The following is a 15,559-nucleotide window of genomic DNA, read 5'->3' on the forward strand; positions in this document are numbered from 1 at the left end:
GAGCGAACTGTGGTAGAGAGAATTGTGCCGTGTCAGCCGATGAAAAACGAATGAATATTTATACAGGGGCTCCGTATCAGCTGACGGGGCGCCCATCCGCTACAATGTAAACAAACAAGTTCGAGGTTCAAATTTTAACCGCACACCGTTGATGGTTTTCACTTATATTTACGAAATTTCAACTCGGGTTTTACAAATTTCAGACTAATGGGCTTTTTTTGTCCTCAGCTTGTGGCGATCATATTATTATTACCGGCATGCTTCTGCTACACAAGCATGGAGAGCTTCTAACACATGATAATGACATACGTATTACCAGACAGGAGAGGATGAGTAACAGAACGTAAGAAGTTGTCTCTGAAAGTGCTCTTAATAACTGACGCGTCTAGGCTACAAAATGTCCAGCAACCTAGCCCTAAGGTTTCTTTAAATGATTCCATTACGAGGTAGATATGGGAGGAAGAGCCTACATACACTCCTTGGGAGAAACGGTGGTGGTGGTAGAAGCTGTGAAGGAGAACACAAGACAAATGTTGCGTCAACTTTATACTCGATAACAATAAAAAAAAGGAAGTACCTCGCAAAGAGAACGACAAAATAAAAAAGCAACATCGCACTCTACCTGCTTGAACGTTGGCCGGATCTGTGAACGAAAAATTAGGACCAATTAGAAACGACTGTGGCAGTGTCGTTAGTTTTATTCCTCAAACCCGTAGACGTAGCACTGAAAGAAACTATTAGACAGTTGTGAAGTATGTGGTAGGTGCATACGAGATGAACCTGACGGAAAACTGTCGGCATTTGTGAGAGGCCTAATGCAATATGACCGGCTCGCCAGCGCAAAGAGGTGATTGCGAAGCGATAATAGAATAATCGGCTTAAGGTTACATTTGACCCCAACTCTGGCTTATATAGCTACGTCACGTCATCCACTCCCTGCACCAAAACATGACGAAGGAACGAATCCGATGAACCCCATTTCTCAGCGCTTTACTGCTTTTAGCGGTGAGAAGACATTTCGGCAGCCTTATGCTAACACTTTCATGGGCGGTAGGAACAACGCTTCCAGCCGACATGTGCGTAACAGGGTCGCGGGAAGCATCATTCTAAACACAGGAATGTCTTGCCATCTTACAGAAACCTTGTCAATTTTAAGAAATAAATGCAGTGGTGCCCTCTGTTCATGCTAAAATGGACCTACAGTATTTCCTGCTGCTTGCTTGCTTCGTGTAACTTGCAATGTCAGAAGGCACGTGCAAAGGTTTCCAACCATATTTTATTCTACCAAAATCTTAATTTATTCGAAATTTGCTGCGAGTCTGTTTTGTTGTGAATCGGTGCCGGCACTGCAGCATGAAGGCAGCAATGAAGCGGAATCGGCCCATCTTCCAAGGCTACGTGGTTACAGTTCACGCAGGCTCCTGCTTCAGGTAGTGTCACGGAAAGTGAAGTAATAATTTTATTACTGGGCCATAGAAAAGACACTCTAAGTGTTATTTAGTGTCTGGAGTAATAAGAAAATTAACTTTTTTTTTTCAGTACACGTAATGGGCAATGTGAACAACACTTTACAGCAGAGTACTTCAGCAAATTTTGACTTTATTAGATCTGAAATCTTAATCTGGAACATTGACGACCATGCCTTGTGGAAAAACCATGTCCCTGTTTCGTGTACAAACGATTTGCACGTGAAAGGGTTAACTTCGAACAACGAGGTAACATAATAGCAAAATACTGACGAGATGGAAACATTATAAGGATTTCTCAGGCACTTCGGCTTATAAATACGAAGCTGTGCTAAAGACCGTTTAAGTTACATTGCTACAAAAGACAATTGAAATAAACCTGGGGCTCTGTAACGTAAAACTATTCCAATATGTTTTTATTCCAATCTCCTGACGTCACATTTGCGTAGCTGCCGACGCAAGCATCGGGTGGTCACCCGCGTGGTTGTCTGAACAAAACAATCAAATGCTCTCCTCGTTCATAGGAGGTCCCTTTTGTTTGCCTGAAAAACGAATAACATTGCCTACACTGAGCGGCTTGCGTTATCTAATTGGCTGATAAGAGGCGAGGAGCACGCTCAAGTGGAGAGGAATTCGATGGGGCCGAGCCACTGCCCTGAAAATCTATAACCGGATGAAGAGGGTGGTGTCGGCGTCTTTGACTGGTCCGCTCTTCCCTACTTAGCTTGCGGTGGCTGGTCGAAAATCGCGGCGGCATGCAACGCCATAAAATGGTTCCTCAGCAAAGAAGAGTTGGAAGAACGAGGGCGTAAATGTGCCGAAAAAGCTCGACAACGTTACACGGCCTCGCAAACAGTTTTATTATACGCAAATAAATTCATGCTCTCCGGCAGGTGCGAGTAGCCAGTGCCTGAGTGATTGGCGGCAGCCATCATTTATTCCTTTCGGAACGGAGCAGCCTGCGGCTACTAAGAAGAAAATTCAGTTTTGTTCGGCATATTAATGCATCTTTAACGCGTACACGTCACGCTAACGCGGTGAGTTTTTGCGGTTATGTGACGTCACGTGACAGACAGGTGAAGCGGGTGCAGCCCGAAAACTTTAGCCAATAGCCGAGGGCTAATGGCGAAAAGGCGTCGTATCAGAAATAATTATTTTTCTTTTGTTCGGTCAAATCATGCATAATCAGTGTGTACACGTCATATCAGATGGGGAGCTATCGCGCTTTTCGTGACATAGCGTGACAGACAGGTGAAGTGAGGGTTGTCCAAAAAGTTTTTGACCAATCGCGGAAGGCTGATTGCAGAAATGGAATAGCAAAGTTTAGAATAGTTTTACGTTATAGCACCCCCGGTGAAGTATGATCCTGAATAAGTAGATGAAAGCTGAAACGACGCAAGTAGTTGAAATTTGGAACACGACATGAATCCCTATTATAGAGAATGGCCATTATAACGCGCTGCCAAAGATAGCTACTCCATGTACTTCTGTAAAAGATAGAAGCACATGTAGCGCCGCGAACAAGGGAAATGTTACTACCTTCATTTAATCGCGCTTTCTTTCTTGTCAGTAATAACGTGGTCATGAGCCAGAGCCTCTCAAATTTGTCGGGTCTGTACATTCGGCGATAGCTTACTGGTCAGCATGTATGTTTCGTAGCTGCACCAAGCTGCAGAGACCTGGATTCAATCTCCCCTACCAAGTGAGACAAGTTTTAATTCGCCATATGACCCTATCTGAAACACAGCACTTGTGGATTAAGCTAACTTTGTGAATTTGTTTAGTTTGCTATGATTTTTATTGATTTCCCCGTGGGTCATAATGCATATCTCTTCAATTCACGATGGCTTTAGCAGGATTGGCGATTCCCTCTGTGAAAACACGCACAACGGGGCGAACAACCATTTGCCGCTATTCGTAAACATCATCAATCTCCTGAGGCTAAATTTACGAAACCGCCGGCGCAAGCATCGGGCAGTGAACCAAAGCGTTGCCTGAACAGCTCAACCAAACACTCTCCTCGTTTATGGGAGGTCACTTTTGTTTCTTCTCAAAACGAATAACATTTCCTACATTGAGCAGTTTTTTCTTGTCTAATTGGCTGATAAGAGTCGAGAAGCACGCTGAAGTGGAGAGGATTTCGACGGGGGCGGAGCCAGCGCAGTGAAAACAGATAACCTGATGAAAAGGGTGGTGTCGGCGTCTGCGATTGGTCCGCTTTCGCTTAATTAGCTTGAGGTGGCTGGTCGAAAATTGTGACGGCGTGCGACGGACTGTTATAAATGCCGCTGAAACAGATCTTCAGCAAAGGAGAGTTGCCAGAGCGATGTTGTATACGTGCCGAAAGGGCTCGATAACGTTATACGGCCACGCAAAAAGTTTTGTTATGGGCAAATAAACCCATACTGTCCGGCAGCTGCGAGTCGCCAGTGCATGAGCGATCGGCGGGCAGCCATCTTCTATTCGCTTCGGAACGGGGCAGTCTCTGACGATTCAGAGAGAAATCCAGTTTCGTTCGGCATATTATTGCATATTGTCACGTGGTGGTGACGTTGAATAACACAGTAGCAATACTGTGAACGACAAAACTAACTTTTGTTGGGCGAACCTGTGCCCACAAAACCGGCTACACTTATAGCACAACGATAGCGGCGAACACGCTCGGCGATCGTCGAAAATCTGATCAACGGGTCAAGCGCGTCGGCTTTTATACATCAATCGTCGAATGTTCCAGACTAATCGTTGGGACCCGCGTGCCTTCCACAAAGTTCTACACCATTCGCGTCAGGCGATGAAATCAGATAACATAAGGTTCGGCGAAAACATACAGCGGATAGAAGCATCGATAACTTTCCAGAAACTTCGGATACATGCATGCTGCAGGCGCGTTCGGCGCTGTGCGATAACATTTGTTAGGCGGCGAAACGTGTCCCCCGATAAAGACATGTACACGTGTAAATATTTAATGCATACACGTCAATTTGACGCACTGAGTTTTCGCGGCTCTGAGTCGACAAGAGACCGACAGGTGAAGTGGGTGCGGCCTGAACCCTTTTGAGCAATAGCAGAGGGTTAATGGCGAAAATGCGTCGTATCAGAACTAATAATGTTTCGATTTTTGAATCGAATCATGCATAATTAGTGTGTAGACGTCATGTCAGATGGAGAACTATCACGCTTTTCATGCCGTAGCATGACAGACAGGCGAAGTCGGGGTGGTCGAAAAAAGTTTGACCAATCGCGGAGGGTGGGCTGCACAATTGAAATAGAAAAGTTAGGAATAGCTTTACGTTATGGCGCCCCCGTTCTCTCAGAACAGCAGCCCGAAGCCCGACCCATTCACTCACGGGCTACCCAGTGACCCAGTTAGGCGGGAAGACGGATAGATACAAACATACATGCATAGATACACTGATAGCCCTCGGAATGTTAGTTAAGTACCAAATGAATGCTAAAGCAATAAAAGTCGTATTATATATCTGACCTTGTGTCTGGAATGACTCACACATGTTACAGTTCTATATTTTCACTGTTTGCGCCTGTATCGACTTCTGTAAAGGCGTCTATTTTCAAAGGACCAGAAAACCTGCTACTTTATGGAATAGCCGCCTGATTCTATATGCCTTCACCGATGGATGACCTACCTCGATTCTTTAGAAAGGCCAGGTAGAAAGCATATCCAGACACAACGAGGATCAATGTTCCGACCACACATAAACTGCAGTATTGCATGGCTGTCGCATTCTGGGCCCTGAAAACATAAGGCAACCAATGAGTCAAAGCCGCGTTAATCCAACACGTCGTTTACGCTAAAAAAGCAATAACAATTTGTCGGTACAGCGCAAATATTTCTTTTCTTCCATTTGATTCCACTGAAAAACTATTATCTCTATCTCCTAAGTTCAGAACTACCAGATCCCAGTGATAACGCGGTTGGGACACAGCTTGGATAAGTGACGAACTGTGAATAGGAATCGCGATTGCAGAAAACCGTTAGGTTATCTCATCCTAGCATTGGGTGCATTGATGGTAAGATAATACAGTATAACTTAACCCATATCTCAATGTCATTTATTGAAATCAATTGCTACATTGATCAAGTGGAAGCATCTTTGCATGTGGCAGAATGCTAAACACTTTTCGTTATATATGAATTTGTATTCACCTGTTATGAATCACGGTTTCAACAGGACACGATTGATTTTATTTATATACAATTAGTGGTTATCCACAAAGAAATAGAGGCGTGATAATTGTGCACTGACTTGCACATCTTTTCTTCGGATTACTTAACGTTATGCATGATGCTTAATGTTAAATGGCTCCGGTCGTTTACTGACAGCATGAATTTTCTGTCAATTATTTCACAAAACACTTGATACCACTAATAAATCTAAGCTGGAGGTTCCGTGCTTATAAAATCTGCTGTCATAATAGACAAACATGATCTACCGAAGTGATTGGTACGTTTACAACACGCAAACACATGATACAAGGCACGCACACAAAATCAAATTAAAAAGAAATGTTCTCCTCCCGCTACGACCTCACGCCATTCACTAATAGATCATCTATTAAACAAAAGAGACAAAACAAAGGAGCAGCAACAAAAACAAAAACGCGATTGCACCGTCCAAGATTAACATAAGTACTGGCAATTGTTCTAGCAAGAGCAAATCTTTTTCCTCGTTAAATCCCTCTTCCGAGCACTTTCGTACTCCTCCGAGGGTGCACTTAATCCACCTTTGTCCAAATACACTCTTAGATGTTCAGACAAATTGTGCACCTATTAAGGCGTAATTTTACCACACAGCAATAAACGGCACCAATCAGTCTGCGTTCTGTTTCTTTTAACGCTGTACCCCTGGTACTATTCTTTTCTTAGTGCTAAGAGATGCAAAGACGCAGAAAATACCGTCCGTGATAGATATGTGCCTTGTGCACACTTCTAAAAAAAAGGAAATACACCCAGTCTAGTGAGCATTATTGTTTTGCAATTACATTAAACTTCATCTGGCGCACAGCATTTAAGTGTGTGACATGCAAACTTGCTCTCGCTGGAATATACGAGAATGAACGCTTGAAGAAAGAGTGAAATTGGACGCGAGAAGTTACTACCGTGGAGTGAGCAACGAACAGTTGCTTTCTTTTATCAACATGCTAAGAAAAAAAATGGCTGTGGCTTAGCTAAGGTTAAGCACAGGATGCGAAGCATACTAGCCTTTATTTTAGTTGTTGAACCACTGTTTAGCCTGGTGAACTGCTGTTGCTTGGCTATATTTCGTTCGGCTAGTAGAAGAAACAACTCATGCGTTACTCTGTTTCGCCTTCAAGAGTGGAACGCGACAGCGTTCCCGTCGACCCGCCAAGGGGTGTAAGACAATGGGCTACGGCGCAGCGACTACGCGCCCCGCATTGGACGCGGTGAGCGTCGAGCAACGCAGCGTTCGGCGCGGCAACGAAATGTGCGCCTGAGCAAGCGACGCACGCCTGAGCCTTAGAAACAGCTCGTTTCTAAGGCAACACCGCATTCACTAGAGGCGCTTTTGTACCGCTTCGAAGCATCGTACTCGTGGCTCAGTGGTTGCGTCTCCGTCTCACACTCCACTGCAAACTAAATAGAAGACAAGCCCAAGACTGGCGTCGCATACAAACGAATTCATACCCACACCTAAACCTCTTACACAAGAAGCACCCGACATATTACACCGACACCTGCCCGTGGTGCGGCGCAAAAGCCACGCTGGCCCACATAACGTGGGAATGTACGGCTCGGCCAAGCAACGTCAACTCACCTTTTCTAAGCGTCACAGACTTCGTACGGCAGTGGGAGGCACTACTCGCAAGCGAGGATCAGGGGAGCCAGTTGGCCCTCCTGGACCAAGCTCAGCGAGCCGCAAGAGCCAGTGGAGCCCTGGACTGAGGGCCCCACCCAGACCTGCCATAACTCCGATTAACTAAGCAATGAAGTTTTTCTCTCTCTCCGGAGACCCTGGTTCGATTCCCACCCAGCCCATCTTGCGACGCCGCGAGCGACGGCGCGAGTTGGAGCCCCGTTTCTCCTCTGTCGTGACGTCACGGTGTCACGTGGTATTGAAGGCGACACCGCCGCGCCTGAGGAGCTGGGTTGAGCTCTAGTAATATGCTTCGCATAAAAAATAAACTAAAGGAAAAAAAGCGATAAATGCGGGTGTTATTAGCCGGTTTATTATCAATAGCGAAAGCCCCATTTCATTTAGCAGCTCATTTCTAAGGCGTCGCTCTGATGAGTTCGGAAGTCTGGCTTTGCACGCTGTCAAGACTTAACAAAAAAAAAACGCCGTGGTAGTTTAGTGGCTGTGGCGTTGCGCTGCTGAGCACGAAGTCGCAGGTTTGATGCCGGCGGCAGCAGCCGCATTTGAATGACGACAGAATGGAAGAACGCTCGTGTAATGCGCATTGGGTGCAGGTTGAAGAACCCCATATGGTCCAAAATTAACGGCGTGTCTCATAATGAGATCGTTGTGTTGACACGTAAATCAGGAATTTATAGTTTTTAAATATTTTGAAGTGGGACATGGCAGTTAGCATGAGAGAAGAGAAATGTGGCATTTCAATACAATGCAGAATTCCTGAAACTAGCGCTGGCTAGAGCGATTTCCACGCTGACGATACGCTTTTGATGCGAAAGCATCAAATGGTGAATTGAGCGTAAAAAAGAAAGACCGGCATCCGTAGAAGCTAAACAGCACCTTAATTCCCTTTGGATGCGACGCCACGTCACGAACCCGCCACGTTACCAACGAGCCTTGACGGAGCAAAGAGGGTGAAAGAGGACCTCTGCTGTCGACATAGCGCGCCAGGTGTTGCGTGAAGGGAGAGGGCATCGTCACGACGCCACGTCACCCTCGGTCTCACTCTCGGAACCAGGCACGCGGTCCGTATGTCTCTCTCTCACACCCACTGGGCTTAGCTGCTGGGTGCGTCTGCCGGCCTTGGTGGGTGCTGCTACTTCCTCGGTCTCTCGTCGCGCAGGATGTCGTCGTCGTCGTCGTCGTCATCATCATCATCATCATCACCACCACCATCATCATCATCATCAGCCTGGTTACGCCCACTGCAGGGCAAAGGCCTCTCCCATACTTCTCCAACAACCCCGGTCATGTACTAATTGTGGCCATGTCGTCCCTGCAAACTTCCTAATCTCATCCGCCCACCTAACTTTCTGCCGCCCCCTGCTACGCTTTCCTTCCCTTGGAATCCAGTCCGTAACCCTTAATGACCATCGGTTATCTTCCCTCCGCGCAGGACGTCAGTGATATGCAGCGTTGGCACCACGGGCTGCGGTTGCTTGGTGGCTCGAGCAGCACGTACCGCCATGGCACAATACTCGCATCGCAATTCTCGAAGGACCGCTCAGTGGCGTTCAAGTGGACATTAATGCTTTCATATTCACAACTAATAAGCAATGCTTAGAAGTCCTCGGATGCTTTTTTTAAAATACGAAGCCAGAATATTATTTTCGTTCTCTGCGTGCATGATTCCATTCGTACTAGCCTTAGCGTTTATTAGGAGATCTTAGCCAAATTAAGACGAATCTTCGGCTAAGGATCATAGCGCCTCTTCAGAAGCGTACGTTTATTATTTAAATTCATACTCTGAGTGGTTTATGCTTCCGAGGGGTGGCAATGAGCGAGACGAATAACGGCAACCAACGAGCTTGATTTTTTTTTTGCTGAGGCCACGTAATAAGGAATGAAACAGACAGTGAAGCCAGAGAAAGCATAGGAGAGTATAATTGTTAAATTGAACTACGCATACATAACAGGGAAAATCGAAATGAAAGTTGGAAGCGTACCTGGAAATAAATGAGTCAACGAAAAGACCGCTTGCCGACAGTGGGAGTCGAATCCATTACGTGTGTGGTGCGTTGCCACTATAGACTAAAGCAGAGACCGTCCTCCTGACCACTTTCTAGGTTATTTGTGTACGTTATAGAAGGTTAACTTTGGAAGTGTTAGCCAGCGTCCCTTGTGGCGATGGTGGCGGTTATGAAACATTTGAATCGCAAGCTTCACGCAGAACGTTGATTTAGGAGAGTTAACTGCGTGCCCAGTAAACGCTCGTACGCTACCTCATACGATCAAGGTTATCATAACCGAGGCCCTCGCTATGCAACAATCCGCGCAAAAGTGGCAGTTCGTTGATAAAAAAATGTGGCGTCTGAAGGAAGTGGCGGCGGTCTGTGCCGGTGCAGCCAACAATTCCTGTGTGGTCAACTGAAATGCTGATGTTTAGATTTTGCACGCTATGAAATACCAGCCATATTTGGGGCTTATCAGGAATTTGATAGGAATAATTGAGTGGAGGAGGTGGAGGGGAGTCGCTTCTTATGGCAGAAGCAGCATTAATGACTGTAAGATAACATCATACATGCTTACTGGGGAGAGAAGTTCATCCTGGATATGACGGATGGCATCGTAGACCGCACCATCGCCGAAGGCAGCACCGACAGTTCAGCCATCTCGGTTGTTTTTGTGGCCGGCCGCTGCTCCGTACCGCGTCACCGCTGTTCTAGAATGAAGGAGTTCAAGCCAGGACAATAAATAACGCTTTGTTCTCGTCGGAAGCTCAGGGCGAACGAAACAACAAGAAATTTTAGTACTTTAAACATGGTTTCAACTACGCAGTAACAGAGGTAAGTGTTGGTGTTCCACATGCAAAACGTAGTTGAAGTTTTGCTTGTTTATTATATATTTTCTGATTACCGTACAATGTGAATCGCTATGATTGTGTCCCTATGATAGTGCACCAATTAGGAAGTGACAATGCTAATCACTGAAAAACCCATAGTCCAAATGAACAAACAAATGTCGAGACTCACGCATACGCGTATCAACGTGCTGTGAAATACATCCCTGTTTGGCCCATCGTTTAGGTGAATAGCGTGACAAGCAGTAATTTAGAAGGGTGAAGCGATGAATGCGTTCAGAGTTGCTGTTCATCGTAAAACCTTGACAGACAGTAATGCGGGGCTCTGGTCATGGCGTAGACAAAACGAGCAAAAGTAAGCGAAAACTAGTCGGAAATGATTTTGAGATATGAAAACTTGTATTTATTCGACAATTCCAGAAGTTAAACTTATTTGTTCATGAGCGGGAACCCAACACAGAAAGAGCAAGCAGTGTTTATGCATGGTTTATGTTATGGTGAACTTATAGAAACACAATGTTATCTTAGACTTGGATGTCCGTGGACAATTAACGCTGACTGCACATTGGAATTGATAATGTTAAAGTTGGGCGTTACCTTATGCTGCGGTTGTAAAAAATACAGAGGGCAGTTGTAGTCGAGGCCAAGCCTGGCGTAGCGAAATAACCAAGGTGATTCACCTTGAAGAGCGAAAGCGGGGTCAAGGGAGGAAAAGGGAATGAGGCATTCAGGTGCATTGCGTAAGAGCATTCTTAGATGAGAGAGATAGTTAGACGAAATGGGTTCACGTAAATGATTACGCTTGTAAAATGGTAGCGCAGTGTCGAAAACGTTCACTTCTGGTGGTCTTGCTCGACGTAGTTTTCTGCTTGAAGTGCAAAGTAAGTCGAGATAGGCAAAGTAAAAGGCGGCAGTAGAGATGACCCTCACGGAGTGCTTTGAATGAATACAAAAGGGGAACGCTAATTCTGTTTATATTAGTGAAGTATTCCTTCTTAGTTGTGGTTTCCTGTATCTTAAATGAGCAAATTTCTTACTATAAGCTGATATGACATGCAGCCATGATTTATTGTATTTAATTTTGCACCCGAACAGCAGTGTTCGTACGTTAGAGTGACGTCGTAGACATTAAAGTATTTCCGCATGTTTCAGCCGCTTTCCTGCAGATGAAATACTTAAACCAGTAGAGGTTGACCATTTTATCCAATTAGAGTGCAATAGAATTCTTGTTTATCGAGTTAGCGTTAACTAGCTCCGAGCTGACGCTATCAAAATTCATGACGTCATGGGAACTCAGGGCGGGAAGTTGGAAGTGGTGCCGCTACGCGACTTTTCTTTTTGCGCTATTTCTAGCTTACCAAGTCGGAGCCTAGGTAAGGTTTGCACTTTGGGTGTGCTAGAAGCGTATTTTAACACATCAGCTTCAATTAATACAGCCAAGTACTCTAACAATACCAAGTAAAAATTGCTATGAGTGAACAAATTTACGAGAACAAATATGCTAAACCAAACCCACACAAGAAAGGCACACAAAATTTAGCAGCCGAGAGTAACCACGGCGAATGATTTTCGCAGAAATTTTTCACCTCGCCAAGTTAGAAGGTTTGAAAGTATACTAGAGAATACATTTAATGGTTATGGGCCATCCATCGCATACGCTAAGAGTGTATGGGTTCCCTAGACCCAAACAAACCTCTTGAATTGATTTATATTTGATAAATGTCGTTCTTAGTTTCCGACTGATCTCTCTAAACAAGCTGAGCTGCCGGAGCTGAAAAAGCGAACTGAATACGAGACAGTAAAATTTTTTTCTTCTTAGTAATTCACAATCAACTAAAAAAAAGTCACAGTTTCCCACCACAGGCGAAGCATCGATTGCGATGGCAAATTTTTAGTCAGGTTAGGAAGTAGGGATGGTAGTTCATTTGGCCGAATAAACTTGTAAAAGTTCACTTACAAACTAAATTAACAAGCAGCGAGAACGACGAGAACACAAACTAAGCGGCGAGAACATAGCGCACTGGAAGCTATCAGCCCTCGATGCACGTTGTCTATGTACCCGTCGCAGATCACTCTTTAGATATGACCCGCGTGGGTGCGCTCAGCCGTGCCATACGCAGCTGCCGCCAACGCGAAGTTATATGACCGATACGCCTGCCTCATCATAGGAGAGATATGAAAAGCGCTATTACTTACATACAGGTCAAGGTTGTAATCAACCTTACACCATCTTCTGAAGCAAAATGAGCAATGGAATCAGTGTGAACGGAAATGCTTACGTTGTAAGGAACTGAACGTTGATATCCGTGAAGATCGGAGCTGGCGAAGCCTCTGCGTGTTTTCGTCTGTTTCTTCTTCTTTGACCACAATACAGCTGCTCAAACTGATTCTGTACAAAAAACAATAAAAAATAAAACAGCACGTCATGAGCCATTCCACTCTGTGAAGGTGGATGAACAGTGAAGCTGTGTAGAACACAGCTGAGGTGACACAGATTTTTGAGCAAAGGTACGAACATATTGATCGTATTGATTTGATCGGGGGAATCGCGACGAAAGGTACACACACGCATTTATTTTTATACATCCGCGTTCACTTGCGTTATAAATTCGCTATATACATCCGTGCTTTCATTTCGCGATGTATTGAGGCAAAGAATTTCGCAGAGGGAAGGGCAGCATGGGAATGCTGTCATGATGAGCGGAAACGGAGTCAGCTGTGGGAGAAGACGACGACGCACGCGTGAGCAGTAACATGAGCGCGTTCGCGCGTTTACGCCGAGGGGCGCCAACGAGGCAGGAAGGAAGGAAATAAACTTTATTCGAGGTCCTGCAGGACACGAGAGCTTTGGGCTACATGGAGGGGGCGTCTCCCACGATGGAACCGGGAGGTTGAGTTTCCTGGCGGCGTCGTGGACCTGCTGGACGGCCCAGAGTTGGGGAGCGAGCTCCGGATCGCTTCTTCAAGCTTGCGCTTGTCCAGTTCGTAGTTTATGTGAGCTTGCGAGCATGGCCAGAGTAAATGATATACGTTAAGGAATCTATTGCAATTGGTACAATAAGACTTGTCGTAGAGCTCAGGCATTAATGGTGTAGTCTGTTTTGCGTGGGGTATGTGTCTGTTTGTAGCATTCTGAGTGTAACCGCTTGAGCTCCAGTGAGCGTGCGGTGTGGCGTGCTATACTCTCTACGTTGTAGGTAGTGGTGGATAGCTGTGATAGAGATGACGACGAACGCGCGAACTGTGGCACGACCAATTGCTGATGATTATAGTTTTTTCTCTCACAGATTTGTTGACGGACACGAGAAATGCACGCAACCCTAGCTATAAACAGATTCGCTGTAATATAGTGAACGCATTACAACTCGGCTGCAATGGTTGCTGCAGAAGAAGTTTCTAACACTTTGTTTATTCAAAGCCTACTAACAGACTTATGCCCGGTAATCTTGTTTTGAGTATGTTTTATTCGACGTGTACTACTGATTCATTATAGTGCCACTACACACATTTACAGGTTAAGAGTCGAATTAGTACTAGCAGCGGTATAGAAACCGCTCTAAGCTAAGTGCGACACTGAGACGCTGCGAAATGCCGCCAAAAAGGAAGGAGCAAAGAGGCCGTTAAACGTTTCTAACGCGAGAGCATTAAAGGCCCTGTGTCGCAGAAAATCCGGCGCCTGCGCACAGCGTCCCGCGTTTGGCATCAAGCGTCGTACATCGCTTCGACAGAAAGAATTTTAGCACCAAATTCCGAACCACGCATACCCAACCACTCTTCGTCCACCAAAGTTGCTCATACCTCGGAATTTTGAGAACGACAGCCCACAAACAAATGTAATAAAAAAAAACACACAGACAGAACCTATCTTTTATGTTGGCTCTTCTCAGGCTGAAATATTAAAAGTGCTAAGCAACAACGGGAAATCGACCCACGCAAGAGGCCGCGTTTCTACCAGAAAGCTTGCCTTCGTGCAAGGCGGTCACCGCCAGCGTTTCTCGGTAAACGTTACGGTTACATAAGCTGCAGTCGCCGGGAAGCTTGAAAAGCAGTCAGGGGTCTTTGAATGCTATTGCGCGAAGTTTGCCGCCGAGGTGAGATAAGCGTAGCATGAGTATACAATAGTGTCACGTTGTGGTAACGGTGGAAAATCAGACAGCGTCAAAACTAACTATCGGCAGTCATCTTGAGATTAGTTCTGCCGTTGTTTTTTATACATGGCTCGTCATCGATTTCTGCGTAATCAATGGTTCTCGCGTGCGTTTCAGAATGTACAACACTATTCGCTGAGCGCTTGCAACTTGATTAGAGAAGGTTCCCTCACTACTGAAAAGGTGATTAATATTCGAGGGAGTTCCGATGCAGCCTGCCCGACTCCTGGCCAATCTCCGTGAGTGGGTATGCGCCAAACTCATCTAGGTCATCATCATCGTCATCACCATCATCATTATGAACGCATGTCTTACGCTGAGCGTTAACATTACGACACCAGTTGGCCGGTGAAAAAAAATCACTAAATACAAACATACATGTGTCAATACTATTTACACACTCGCAATGGGGCAAACGAGTTGGAAATGGTTACCCGTGCAGCCTAAAACGTGCAGGCCGCCAATTTCCCATGTGAGGCGATGAAAGGCGGCGACGTAATTTTTTTGTTTTGCGTAAGCGCAACGGGAGTCTGTGAAGAAACTAGAGAAAAGCTACTTCTCAGGTAAAACATAAATAGACGCAATTCCCCAGCGTGCATGAAGTTCAGTAATACTATGTAATGAGAGTCGGTTTGGACCCGCATAGTGGAAGCCAGCATGCAGGTCACTACTGAGAGCAGACCGTCTGAGCAAGGGCTCCCGTATATGCAGTGTGCCTTCGGATTGCGCAGAAGGAGCTTTGGCTACTTGGGACGAAATGCTCACAGTTCATTGGTCTGAAGTTGGACGCTGTAGTATGCTACACCAGTGCACTGCAAGTACGCTTTCCCGCTGCAGTTCAAAACTGATAAACCTGATTTCATAATATGCTGGCATTTAGGGCAAAACAATATATGTTTGTTGTTGGGGAACCGTGCAGTTTGTTATTCGGCAACTCTGAATTGCCTTTGGTAACTCCGGTCGAGTCGTCCTAAATATTTATTATTAAATGATTATGCTTGATCCGGGTAATAAGATTCCGTAATATACAGCGGGTTAATGAAAAAAAAAAAAGAAAGAAAGAAAACGACGGATCAGAGAACTGAATAGCTAAGTCTAAACAAACATGCGGAGCTTCTGCAGATTCCCTGGATTAAGCTTCCCCTGGATTCGGCTTCAGACGCACATTTGCGAGTGCCCAGAAAGTGAACTAAGGTAGATTTTGAGAAGAGCCAAACAAAACGAACTAGGGAGTTTCCTAATCCTCTTTTCAGG

At 45.4% G+C, this 15,559-nt stretch overlaps 1 long non-coding RNA gene across 1 annotated transcript; it reads right to left on the bottom strand.

Annotated features, from left to right (window-relative positions):
* Positions 1-317: 317 nt before the first annotated feature.
* Positions 318-5,211, bottom strand: LOC140217117 (uncharacterized). The gene is made up of 3 exons (XR_011893621.1): positions 5,111-5,211; positions 623-643; positions 318-507 (listed from the first exon to the last, which is right to left on the bottom strand). It is a non-coding gene; the product is annotated as an uncharacterized lncRNA (long non-coding RNA).
* Positions 5,212-15,559: the final 10,348 nt, after the last annotated feature.

This window comes from Dermacentor andersoni, chromosome 4 (assembly GCF_023375885.2).
Source record: "Dermacentor andersoni chromosome 4, qqDerAnde1_hic_scaffold, whole genome shotgun sequence".
Taxonomy (NCBI): Eukaryota; Metazoa; Arthropoda; class Arachnida; order Ixodida; family Ixodidae; genus Dermacentor; species Dermacentor andersoni.